Source organism: Tenrec ecaudatus, chromosome 7 (genome assembly GCF_050624435.1).
Source record: "Tenrec ecaudatus isolate mTenEca1 chromosome 7, mTenEca1.hap1, whole genome shotgun sequence".
Taxonomy (NCBI): Eukaryota; Metazoa; Chordata; class Mammalia; order Afrosoricida; family Tenrecidae; genus Tenrec; species Tenrec ecaudatus.
Window position 1 is genome coordinate 88,969,986 of NC_134536.1, and position 12,424 is coordinate 88,982,409.

Sequence of the window (12,424 nt, forward strand, 5' to 3'; positions counted from 1 at the left end):
TGGGGGATGGACAACAGAAAGTAGGTGAAGGGAGATGTTGGACAGTGTAAGATATGACAAAATAATAATTTATAAAATATCAAGGGTCCATGAGGGAAGAGGGAGGAGGGAAGGAGGGGTGGAATGAGGAGCTGATGCCAGGAGCTTACGTGGAAAGCAAATGTTTTGAGAATGAGGAGGGTAACTAATGTACAAATATGCTTTATACAATTGATGCATGTATGGATTGTGATAAGAGTTGTATGAACCCCCAGTTAAATGATTTTTAAAGAAAGGTACAGTGCTGGGGTCTTAAAGGCATGAAGATAAAGAAGCAGCCATCTAGTTGAGAAGCAACAAAGCCCATATGGAAGAAGCACACCAGCCTGTGTGATCATGAGGTATTGATGGGATCAGGTATCAGGCATCAAAGACCCGGAACAAAAAATTATATCAATGTGAATGAGGGGGAATGTGGAGGGGAGACACAAAGCCCATCAGTAGATGATTGGACATCCTGTTACAGAAGGGTCACAAGGAAGGGGATCAGCCAGTCAGGGTGCAGTATAGCACTGATGAACCATACAGCTTTCTTCTAGTTCTTTAATGCTTGCTCCCCCCACTATCATGACCCCAGTTCTACCTTATAAATCTGGCTAGACCAGAGCATGGACATGGGTACAGATAAGAGCTGGAAACACAGGGAATCCAGGACAGATAAACCCTTCAGGGCCAATAATGAGAGTAGCAATGCCAGGAGGGGACAGGAAAGGTTGAAGGAGAAAAGGGGAACCAATCACAATGATTGGCATATGGCCCTCTCCCAGGGGGATGAACAATAGAAAAGTAGGTGAAGAGAGACAGCGGCAATGTGAGACATGAAGAAAATAATTTATAAATTAACAAGCGTTCATGAAGAATGGGGGGTGGGAGGAGGGAAATGAACTGATACGAAGGGTTCAGTAGAAAGAAAATGTTTTGAAAATGATGATGGCAACATATGTACAAATGTGCTTAACACAATGGATGAATGAATGGATTGTTATGAGAGCTTTAAGAGTCCCAATAAAGTGATTTTAAAAAATTCCTGCCATTTTGAAGCAGATGCAGCACAAGAACAGGGCCCAGAGCTAAGTCTGGTGACGATTTGAAGGCAGCATGGTCGTGGAAAGTCTATCCTAGCCCTGTGTGAACATATCACAAAGAGAAGTTGTGTTCATTGTAGAAATAAACCTTTTGGAAAATAGGTTCTGAGTTGCTGATGCGGAGACAGGGAGAATTTCCACAATTAGGACAGTTATTTTGTTATGAGCATGTGATTCTTCAAGTGGGATATGCAGCATCAGATGAGATTGACGTTCACAAACTGTGCAGAATGAGCTGGTGAAGAAAGTGGCTGGTTTGAATAAAACCTAGGTGTGGACCATTTCTTGAGCCACACCTAACCAAGTTACTCTGATGATTGAGGGAAGGGAAATTGGAGATAATAACTGAAAAAGCACCCCACGAGAGTTCTGGTTTAACTATATTTTCTCATAGGTAAATGTTGGATTATATGGTAAACAGCAGAGTTCATGTGGCATTAAATGTTCAATCCTTTTCAAATTCCTTTGCAGTATTGATGTAATTTCCAAATAGGGAAACTCCTTTGGTGATTCGTACAGAAATGCTTATTTATGCAGGGTGGATCCAACTAAGGCTGTCATTAGAATTTTGTGTACCAACCAGGCACTCGTATCCGCCTTATAAAATGGTCTGGCCCAAGCCCCTTCTTTTCAGGGAAGAGTTGTACATTGTTACATTGACTTGAAAAAATAATTACCTATCTCCCCAGGTAACTAATTACCGTTTGTTTGCTGCTCTTTCTGTTCCCAACAAATACAGGCTCAACATTTTGAAAGTGATCCAAGTTTTTAACTCATCGCTAATTGTCTGGTTGTTTTTTGTTGGTATTTGTTGTATTTTCTTTTTAAGAACGAAGGAAGTTCCAGATGTAGATCATTTATTCAAACAACGATTCCTTTAAACTGACGTGCAGCCAAATCATGATTATCTCCAATAACAGAGAGTAGGTACAGCAGGCATAACTTAATTCCACTGATGTTCAAAACATCTTGTTTTGCTTTTGTATCAAACTTTTTGTCACAGCTTCTAGCCAGGAGTTGCAATGACTAGTCTACGTTTCACCTTCTTTGCTTTATTTTGCATTTTCTGTAGTGAGAAGATATAGGTCTCCAGAGTCAGGTAACAAGGGAAGAAAATCTAAGGAAAGGAAAATCATGTCATTCAAAAACATCATTGGTGTTCCCACTTTTCCAGAGTCTGGTGTTTACCACTTCACTTTTATAAAGCCTTACATTAGTACTTGCTTTTCCCTAACCAGAGAAATATGAAAGGCATTCTCACGTTTACAGGGGAAAGTGCAAAGCTAAATGACTATTGAGCATGCATGTTGCAGTGAGCTGTGAAAGAGGTAGCACTCGCGGAGAGGAGGGCCAGTAGACTCTTCCCCAAGAACTGCTTTTAGAACGGTGTCACCATGTCTGTGAACACTACGTTAATGTTATTTTAGGGTTTATTTGTTGTTTGGTACAATTTTTTAGGTTGTTGGGGGAGGTTTGGAAGCACTCAAAATTTTTGCCCAGATAACTTTCCTCTCTTTACAGCGTTTCAATGTAGCTAAGGTTTCGTAGGCATAGATTACTTTTGGATACTAGGGAGAGCTGTAATTACCCATGACTCGATAGTTGATTATGATTCCTCCTTGTTTTAAGGTATACATGGTTTGCTCTAGACATTGATGCCTAAGCTGACCAGATATCTCAAAAGTGCCACTCCTGTCAACAATATGTCATTTAACACGTATTTACCACTCTCCCCTTATTTTTCTCTTTTCACTGTTGCTCACTAAGTAGTCTGTGCACATGTGTGTATATGTGTGTGTGTAATTTTGCTAAAGAACACCCAACAAAGGTTGCAGCAGTACATTGACAAGGACCCGCTGAAGGTTCAGGACAGAATCATAAGAGCACATGAACCAAGGGATATCCTTACTGATATCAGATGGATCCAGGCTGAAAGCAGGGAATACTAAAAGATGTTGCCTAGTATTTTATTGACTGGGTAAAGCCATTAGACTACATGGATTGTAACAAACTATGGATATCCTTGAAACAGTAGGAAGTTCAAAAAACTTAATTATGCTCATGCAGAACTTGTATATGGATCAAGAGACAGTTATGTTACCCAAACAAGAGAATACTACATAGTTTAAAATCAGCAAAGGTGCGTGTCAGGGTTCTATCCTCTTTCCATACTTATTCAATCTGTATGCTGAGCAAATCATCAAAGAAGCTGAATTATATGAGTAAGAGCATGGCGTCAGGATTGGAGGAAGGCGTATTAACCACTTGGGATATGCAGATAACACAGCCTTGCTTACTGAAAGTGATGAGGACTTGAAGCACTTGCTGAATAGACCAGTAGGTGGCATCATGATAAATGGAGAAAAGGTTGGGGTTGTCAAGGATTTTGTTTTGCTGGGATCCACAATGAATGCTCACGGAAGCAACCGTCAAAAGATGAAAAGGCACATATTATTGGGTAAATCTGATGCACAAGATCTCTTTAAAGTATTAAAAAGCAAGGATGTTACCTTGAGAACTAGCATTTGCCTGACCCAAACCATGGTGTTTTTAATTGTTTTACATGTATGTGAAAGTTGAACATTGAATTAGGAAGATTGAGGAAGAATCTATTTGTTCTAATTATGGTGCTGGTTAAAAATATTGAAAGTACTGTGGACTGTCAACACAATAAACAAATATGTCTTGGAAGAAATCCAGTAAGAAGGCTCTTTCGAGGGAAGGGTGGAGAGATTTCATCTCAGATACTTCAGACGTGCTGTCAGGAGAGACCACTCCATGGAAAAAGACATCTCGCTTGGTAAAGTAGGACAGTGGAAAAGATGAAGATCCTTGGCAAGATAAGTTGACACAGTGGCTTCAACAATGTGCTCATGCATAGCAACGTTTACGTGGATCGGGCAGAACTAGGCTATGAGTTGGAACTGACTCCATGGCTCCTTAGAACAATATCTTTCCATTTTTATCATTCTTTCTCCCTCTCAATTAGAAAAGTGCATAAGCATCCATCTCAGTAGATCAACAACTATTAGATCTCTGTTTTAATCACACACTTCACTGGTTCTTTTATAAAAAGGAATGGAGGGTCATAATAATCAGCCGAATAAAATGGAAAATGAAGAAGGAAAGGAAAAGTAGGGGAAAGTGTTTGCCTCATGTACGAACCAGGGGTGTTGTTCGTAGTGCACAATGACCCTGCAGAACTAGCATCAGATCGTTGTCCTCAGAAAGGATTGCTTTCCCCACTCATGTATGAATAAGACCTTCACAGGACGAAAACGGTCAGGAAGCACCTTCTGCTACAGGGAAAGCACAGTTTGATTTCCCTCTTTTTCTTTTCTAAGGGACAGGATTACTATCAGTGCTACTATCTCACAAGCAGATGCAGTGCCTTTTCGGGCATGAACTCCCTTTGCACTCAACTGCATAGTACACTGCTTAAAAATAAGGCAAACACACCTGCAGTGCAAGAAATGTGATCTCATCCTCTGGGAGAACTAGAAGCAGAGATCTATCAACCTGAAGTAGATAATATGTCAGTGAGTTGAGGTGATGGACCACAGACGAATGAAGCAACTAAATGTTTCCACTCAGGATCAACTTGCCCATCACAGATGCCAGAGAAGCCTCCTCCAACAGGAAGTGGAGAGGTCAACTGTGCTTCTGTGACAAAAATCATTCTGTGTACTGTAAAGTAGGAGCTGGTGTCCAGTTTTATTCATGTTTGAAGAATTCTGCTCATGCTAAACAACACTTCTCAATACAACAGTGTACATTTTAAGTGGGCATGCTTGGAGTTTGATGGAAGTTCCATACCCACACCCACTCCCACCCCACACCCACCACGAGGAACTAAAGAAGGAGTACATGATGCCAGAGATCAGGCATCAAAGACCCAGAACAAAAAATCATTGTGAATGAGAGGGAGAGCAGAGTAGTCATCCAAAGCCCATCTGTAGGCAATTGGACATCCCCTTTCAGAAGGGTCACAAGACAAGCCAGTCAGGGTGCAGTAGAGCACTGAGGAAACATACAACTTTCCTCTAGTTCTTTAGTGCTCCCCCTCCCCATCCACTATAGTGACCCCAATTCTACCTTATAAATATGGCTAGACCACAGCATGCACACGGGTACAGATGACAGCTTGAAACACTGGGAATCCAGGACAGACAACCCCTCAGGACCAATATTGAAAGTAGCAATATCAGGAGGGTAAAGGGGAAGTTGAGGGAAGAGAGGGGGAACCGATCACAATGATCTACATATAAGCCACCTCCCAGGGGGGTAGACAACAGAAAAGTGGGTGAAATGAAACATTGGTCAGTGTAAGACATGAAAAATTAATAATAATTTATAAATTATCAAGGGTTCATGAGGGAGGGAGTGGGGGAGAGAAAGGAAAAAAATGAGAAGCTGATACCAAGGGCTCAAAAAGAAAGAAAATGTTTTGAAAATGATTATGGCAACAAATGTACAAATGTGCATGACACAATGGATGCATGTATGGATTGTGATTGTACAAACTCCCAATAAAATGATTTGTTTTTTTAAAAAAAAAGCTATCGGGTGTCTCTCTTTTCCCATCTTCCCATTCATCAAAGTTAATACTAGGCTGAATTCGAAGTGAACCAATCTCTTACTTTCCTTACAGTTTTAACACATAGTTAAGTGTGCTTAAGCAGTGGATCCTGTTTTACACTTTGAATCAATATGATCCACTAAATACAGTATTCTGTGAGACTCCTTTTCCTCAACATTGTATTATTACTTTTTGTATTAGAGCATTGAGCTGCAGTTTGTTGCATGTCATTGCTGCACAGTATTCTGTTGTAGGGTATGTTATAATCAATCCACTGATTGGTTGAAAGCCATCACACCATCTGCAACTTGTCATACTTTGTGCTTGTGTGTTAGTATGATGCAGGAAGCTATGCCACCAGGATTTCAAATACCAGTAGGGTTATTCATGAGAGGCAAGCTTCTGAGCAGCTTCCAGACTAAGAAAGGGGGTCCTGTAATCTACTTTCAAAAGTTAACCAATGAAAACCCTATGGATCACAATAGAATACAGCATACGATGATGGTGGAAGAGGCCTCTGGGCTAAAAGTTACTCAAAACACATAGTGACCGCAATAGTGGACTTGCAGCGACCAACGATGGTGACATGGTGTAACATGGGCAGCATTTCATTGGGTCTGTGCGTTGCCGCCCTGAGTTGGAGCTGACTCAATAGCAGCTAACAATCACAACTCTGTTCACAAGAACTTGTGGATCACCATTCTTTGTTTTCAGTTCTGATAATCAGTGAGCTATCAACATTGTTACGATGTCTCATGGTAAAATTTTATGAGGGAAATTGCTGGGTTCCGAGGTATAAACATCTTTGGCTTCCTATATAATCGCAAATTATTTTTCTAACAGAGCGTAACAATTTATCAGGGGTTTATTGCTGCATATTCTTGTCAGTACTTTAATATAGTGAGATTTCTTAAATTTTGTCATTCTGATGAGTGTGAAATAATAACTCCTTGTGGTTTCTTGATTCTTGATCTGAAAGCCTTCCAAATGTTTGTTGAATGTTTCTTTTAAAAAAAATGCCTTTCTAAGCCTTTTGTTCATTTTGCAATAGGGAGGTCTGTCTTAATTAATGATTTATAGAAATCATTTATATATGAGTATATTTGGGATACAAGCTCTTCATTGCTAATAGAAGTTGGAACTGTTGTTTCCTACTCGGAGGTATATTTTCTCACATCCATGTTGATGTCTTAAAATGAACTTCTGTCTTGATTTATTGATGCAATGAAGCTCTTTCTTTAATGGACAGTGTTTTTCTGTCTTAAGAAATTCTTCCATCCTATTAGGTCATAAAGGCATTTTATATTATCTTCTAAACATTTTATCTACTAAAATGTTTAATTAAAAAATCATAAATAGATATTTAATTATCCTAGATGTGTTTGCATGGTTTGAGTACTGGGGAGTTATCTGCAAATTTCCCATATGGGTGGTGATTTTCTTAGCATCATTTATTAAAATGTCAGTTCTTTACCAACTGACCTTCAATGCCACATCTCCCCACTCCCCTTCCAGAAACCAAGTGCTTCCGTTTTCATGGGTGCTTTCTGGAGCTCTCTTTTGTGTTCCCTCGAGCAACGTGTTTCTTCCTGGGATAATTTATGCTGTCATATTGTTATGATTTTTATTCTTTATATTCAATGTAGTGTGTCTTCTGACCTTCGTCTTCTTGGTCAAGAGTGTTTATGCCCATTGCACATTTATATAAATTTCACATTCAGTTTGTGCCTGTACACATACATGAGACACACAAATTATTGTAATTTCATAGTGTAAAATCAGTATGGAGATAATTGATAGCTTTACAAAATTGAGTCTTCTGATCCATGAATATTGTATATCTCACCTTTTATTTGGGGCTTGGTGGTCAATTTTATCTTCTAAAGATTATATGATAATATCTCCCAGGCTTCATGATCTGAGGAGTCCTTTTGAATGTGCGTGGTTTCCAAATGTAAGTCAGAAAAGGTGATTCCGCCTCGACTTTGTTTGCTGGAGCACTCATGCCTTGAGCTATGGACTGTTTGTTGTTAGCAACCATCGAGTCTGTTCCAGCCCATAATGACCTCATGCACAACAGAAGGAAACCCTGAACAGTCTGTGCCATCATCACAAGCATGCCTGTGCCTGAATCCACTGTGCAGCCACAGTGTCAACGCATCACCTTGAGGACCTTCCTCTTTGTCCCTGCCCCTCCACTTCACCAAACCTGATGTCCTTCTTTAGATAGTGGTCTCTCCGACAGGTCCAAAATTGTCTGTCAGTTTGTTCAGATTGTGGTGGCTTGTGAGTTGTTGCAATGCTGGGAGATATGTCACTGGTATTTCAAACACAGCAGGGTCATCCAAAGTGAACTGGCGTGTTAGTCCTGACTAGAGAAACAAATCCAGGGAGACTCATGTGTGTCTAAGAAACAGGTTTATATATAAGAGCAATTGAATATTGAGAAAATATCCCAGCTCAGTCCAGATCAAGTCCTTAAGTCCGATATTAGCATATATCAACAAAGTCCCCTTTAGACTCATGAAACACATTCAATGATGCTGAATGCAGGAAGTTCACAGGCCAGTGGGTTAGATTGTATACGAAACATTGAAAATTTCCTTCTGTAATAGTAACATAATTTATTATTTTATTTTCTAGCAGTTTGTTAAGTCAAATTCTAAAGTTTGACTTTTACCTAGCAGTTTTATTACCCTTTCTTACTAATTTAATGAGCCTTCTTATACATATATTTGGATTTCCCACGGTCTATTATCACCAGCTACTTTTTCCAATTCTGTTTCTTCTTGTTTAATATATATTAGAGGTAAACAATTTTTTTCTTGCATGACTGTTCTGATCAGGAGTTCCCGGATAATAGTGATTAGATATATTGGCAGTTGACCATCTTATCAGATTCTTCATTTGAAAGGCCAACATTTCACCATAGGCATGCTGTTTGTTACAGGTTATTTATTAGTTGCTATGGAGTAGATTTCGACTCATGACAATCTCATGTGCACACAGTTGACTGTCTCCTTGGGTTTTCAAGGATAGGATGTTTGGGAAGTAGAGTCCGAGGCCAGTGTTCAGAAGTGTCTTTTTTGCCTAATAGCCAAGAGCTTAACCATTTGTGGCACTTGGGGCTTTTTTGTAGGTTAAGAAAGTTATTTTTCTATTTTTAGATTGTGTTTTTATTAAATGCTAAAAATAGTGCTTATTTTGCTTCTATTGACATGAATATATATTTCCCATGCATGGTTTGTTTGCTTGGGAAATATTCTAGCATTTCAATATTTGCTATATTGTTGTTATTCCCTGCCGCTGAGTCAGCTCCAACTCAGAGCGACCTTATGTGTCACAGAAAGAAACATTGACCTCATCACTAAGTGCTTCCTGTCCTCTTCACATTAGGAAAGCTAGGTTGTCTCATTTGCATATCTCATGATTTTTATTGTCTTCTGCCTATCCTGATACTGCATACTTCATATCATCGAGTTTCTGAGATGATTTCTAAAGTGAAAGAATACAATCTTGTCACATATCATTTTCAATTTTTTCCCCTTTTCTTCTTTTTTTATGAAACGCTTCATGAATTTGCATGTCATCCTTGTGCAGGGGCCATGCTAATATCTATATTGCCCCAATTTTAGTATATGTGCTGCCGAAGCAAGCACCATTTTCAATTTTAAACCATGCAGTGTCCCCTTGCTTTGTTGGAAAGATTGCCTCTTGCTTGATACGTGTAAAGGCTACCTAAGCACAATGAACTATTCCACCATTGCTATTCTTTGGAATGTTATCAAAATTTGTTATGATCAACCCAGTCAAATAGTTTTCTGTAGCTGATAAAACACAGGTAAGCTTCTTTGTAGCATTCTCTACTTTTGGGCAAGATCCACCTGACATTAGCAATGATATCCCTCGTGCATTTTATTTCTGAATTCAGCTTGAACTTCTGGCAATATTCTACTTTCTTGTTCTGTTTTTAGTTTTGATATCAGTGTTTTACTAACGTCATAAAATGAATAGAGAAATTTTCTTCTTTTTCTAGTCTCTGAAAACCTTTGTAAAAGTTGAATTGCTTTGTTCTTTTAAAACTTGGTAGAAATGTTTACGATCATCTGGTTCTGCTGTTTTCTTTGTGAAAAGATTTATAGCTATGAATTCACTTTTGTAAAAGGATACAGGATAAATCAGTCTATTTCTTTTTCAAATAATTTGTTAATATAAAATTTTAAAGATTGTATTCATTTTGCATATACTTTTCCCCCCTCTTATCCCTAACCCTAACCCTGCATATACTTTAGTAATGTGTTTTCTATACATTCTCTGAAATTTGTGGATACTTTTGGATTGTTTCCCACTTGTTCAATTTTTATGTTGTTGCTGTTAGGTGCCACAGAGTCCGTTTCTGCCCTGAGAAAGCCTATATACATAGAACGAAGAGCAGCCCAGCCCTGCACGCCATCCTCACAATCCTTTCTGTGTTTGAGCCCATTGTTCCAGCCCCTATGTCTGCCCAGCTTATTGAGGGTCAGACTCTTCCTCGCTGACCCTCCCATTTGCCAAGCACGATGACCTTCTCTAAGAACTGGTCCCTCCTGAGAATGTGTCCAAAACCATGAGATGAAGCCTAGCCATTCTTAGAATATTTCGGCTGTACTTCTTTGGAGGCAGATTTGTTTGTTTCTCTGGTAGTCCTCTCGTATATTCAATATTCTTTGCCAGTACCATAATTCAAAGACATAAATTCTCTTTCAGTCGTTCTTATTCATTGTCTAATTTTCAAATATATATGAAGTGATTGATAATATCATGGTATGGGTCATGCACAGCTTAGTGTTCCAAGTGACATATTTGCTGTTAACACTTCAGAGAGATTCTTTGCAGCAAATTTGCCCAATGCACTACATTGCTTGATCTCTTGACTGATTCTATGAGCGCTGATTGTGGATCCAAACCAGATAAATACCTTGACAACTTCAATATTTCTTTATTTATAAATTGGCCCCCAAAATGGTTACTGCTATGTTTATTATTTTTTTAATTTGAGGTATGTACATGGCTATGGAATCTTTTTAGTAATTGATGCTGATTATTTATTTACTACATTCATTTGTTCATGATAAACCTTGAAAGAGATTGATCAATTTTATAAGAACTTAAAAACAAAGGAAACTTTAGGTTTCTTGATTTTTCTCTTAAATGTACCATTATTTTATATTTTTTGAATTTCTGCTTTTATAGTCCTCTTTTTCTTTTCAGGAAGGAGTATTTATTATATGTTTTCTGTTTCTAGCTTCTTAACGATAGTTATTATCTTATGTAGATATAATTCCATTCTACGTTTTTAATTTATTTGAAAGTATAATTTGTATGTACTTTTGAAAAGCCTGATAATAATATTTCATTATCACTCATATTTATATGTCAAAATTTAATCTAGATACTATTTTGAAAAAATTATGCTAAAAAAAGCACACTTTTAAGCATAAAAAATGAAAAAAGTTGAAAGTAAAAATATATAAACCAAAAATAATATATCTATATATACAAACCATGAAAATAACACACAAAAATGAAGACTACAATAGCAAACAAAGTAGGCTTACAGACAGAGAATATTACTTCAGGTAAAAGAAATATTTTGTAATGATTACTAATTCAATTCATCAGAACACAAAATAACCTAAATATGTATGTACCTAACTCCCAAACATCAAGATACTATTTGGGAAATTGTTTCCCAACTTCCTAGTACATTTGTGTTTTTAGTTGTTATTTTCTTCTTGCATCTAACTTATTATATTTTCACAAAATGTAGTCTTCATGGTATAGAATTTTTGAAATTTCTGAGAACTGCTGTGCCTATGACTTAGTTAATTTTTAGAAATGTTGTCTGTGTGCTTCAAAAGAAGGTGTTTCATTCCATTGCTGGAAGTCATACTTTATCTATATGCATTTCATCAAGAACATCACTGTGTTGTTCAAGTATTTTATTGCTCATTATAAGTTACATTATGCTTCTGCTTGAATTCTCAATTATTCATAAATTTCTCTGAGATAGTGGCCTTATAAAATTTTCCTTAGAGGGAAATTTTTTGTTTTATAGATTTTAGATTATTAACCCATCTTATTTCTAGTGTAACAACCAGGTAATTTCAGACATCAGTATGCTTTTCTCAGAATACTTCACTTTGCCTGCTTTTCTGTTCTCTTTGATACTATGCAGTTATTAGATACATAAATTTGAAAATTGAGGAGCTGATACCAAGGGCTTAAGTAGAAAGAAAATGTTTTGAAAAAGATGATAACAACATATGAACAGATGTGCTTGACACAGTGGATATATGTATGGATTGTGATAAGATCTGTAAGAGCCCCCAATAGAATAAAATCTAAACAGACTGTGGGATTATAAAGAGACTTTCCCCTAGCTTTGTCTCCCTCAAAGACATGCCAAACATTAGAGGCTATTTGCTGGCATATGGTGGGAGGTCAGATGCCTAGGGGCATCCTCCCTGAAGGCAGTCAGTTGCCAGACTACTGACTGGTTTGACCACAGGTAGGGCCCACTCCCTAATGTTAAGAACAATGGGCTCCTTCTCCCTAAAGGCTTGCGACCATTAGTCTGGTTCCTGTAGGTGGGCTTTATACCCTACTGATAATGGTTTCTATGAAGATCCAGAGAACAGGTCAAACCTGTTCAGTGACATCCAAAGTTAGGCTGCCATCC

General features: G+C 38.0%; 1 non-coding gene across 1 annotated transcript; it reads right to left on the reverse strand.

Annotated features, from left to right (window-relative positions):
- Positions 1-9,258: 9,258 nt before the first annotated feature.
- Positions 9,259-9,362, reverse strand: LOC142453947 (U6 spliceosomal RNA). Its single transcript, XR_012785498.1, has one exon. It is a non-coding gene; the product is annotated as a U6 spliceosomal RNA (small nuclear RNA).
- Between the last annotated feature and the right edge of the window lie 3,062 nt (positions 9,363-12,424).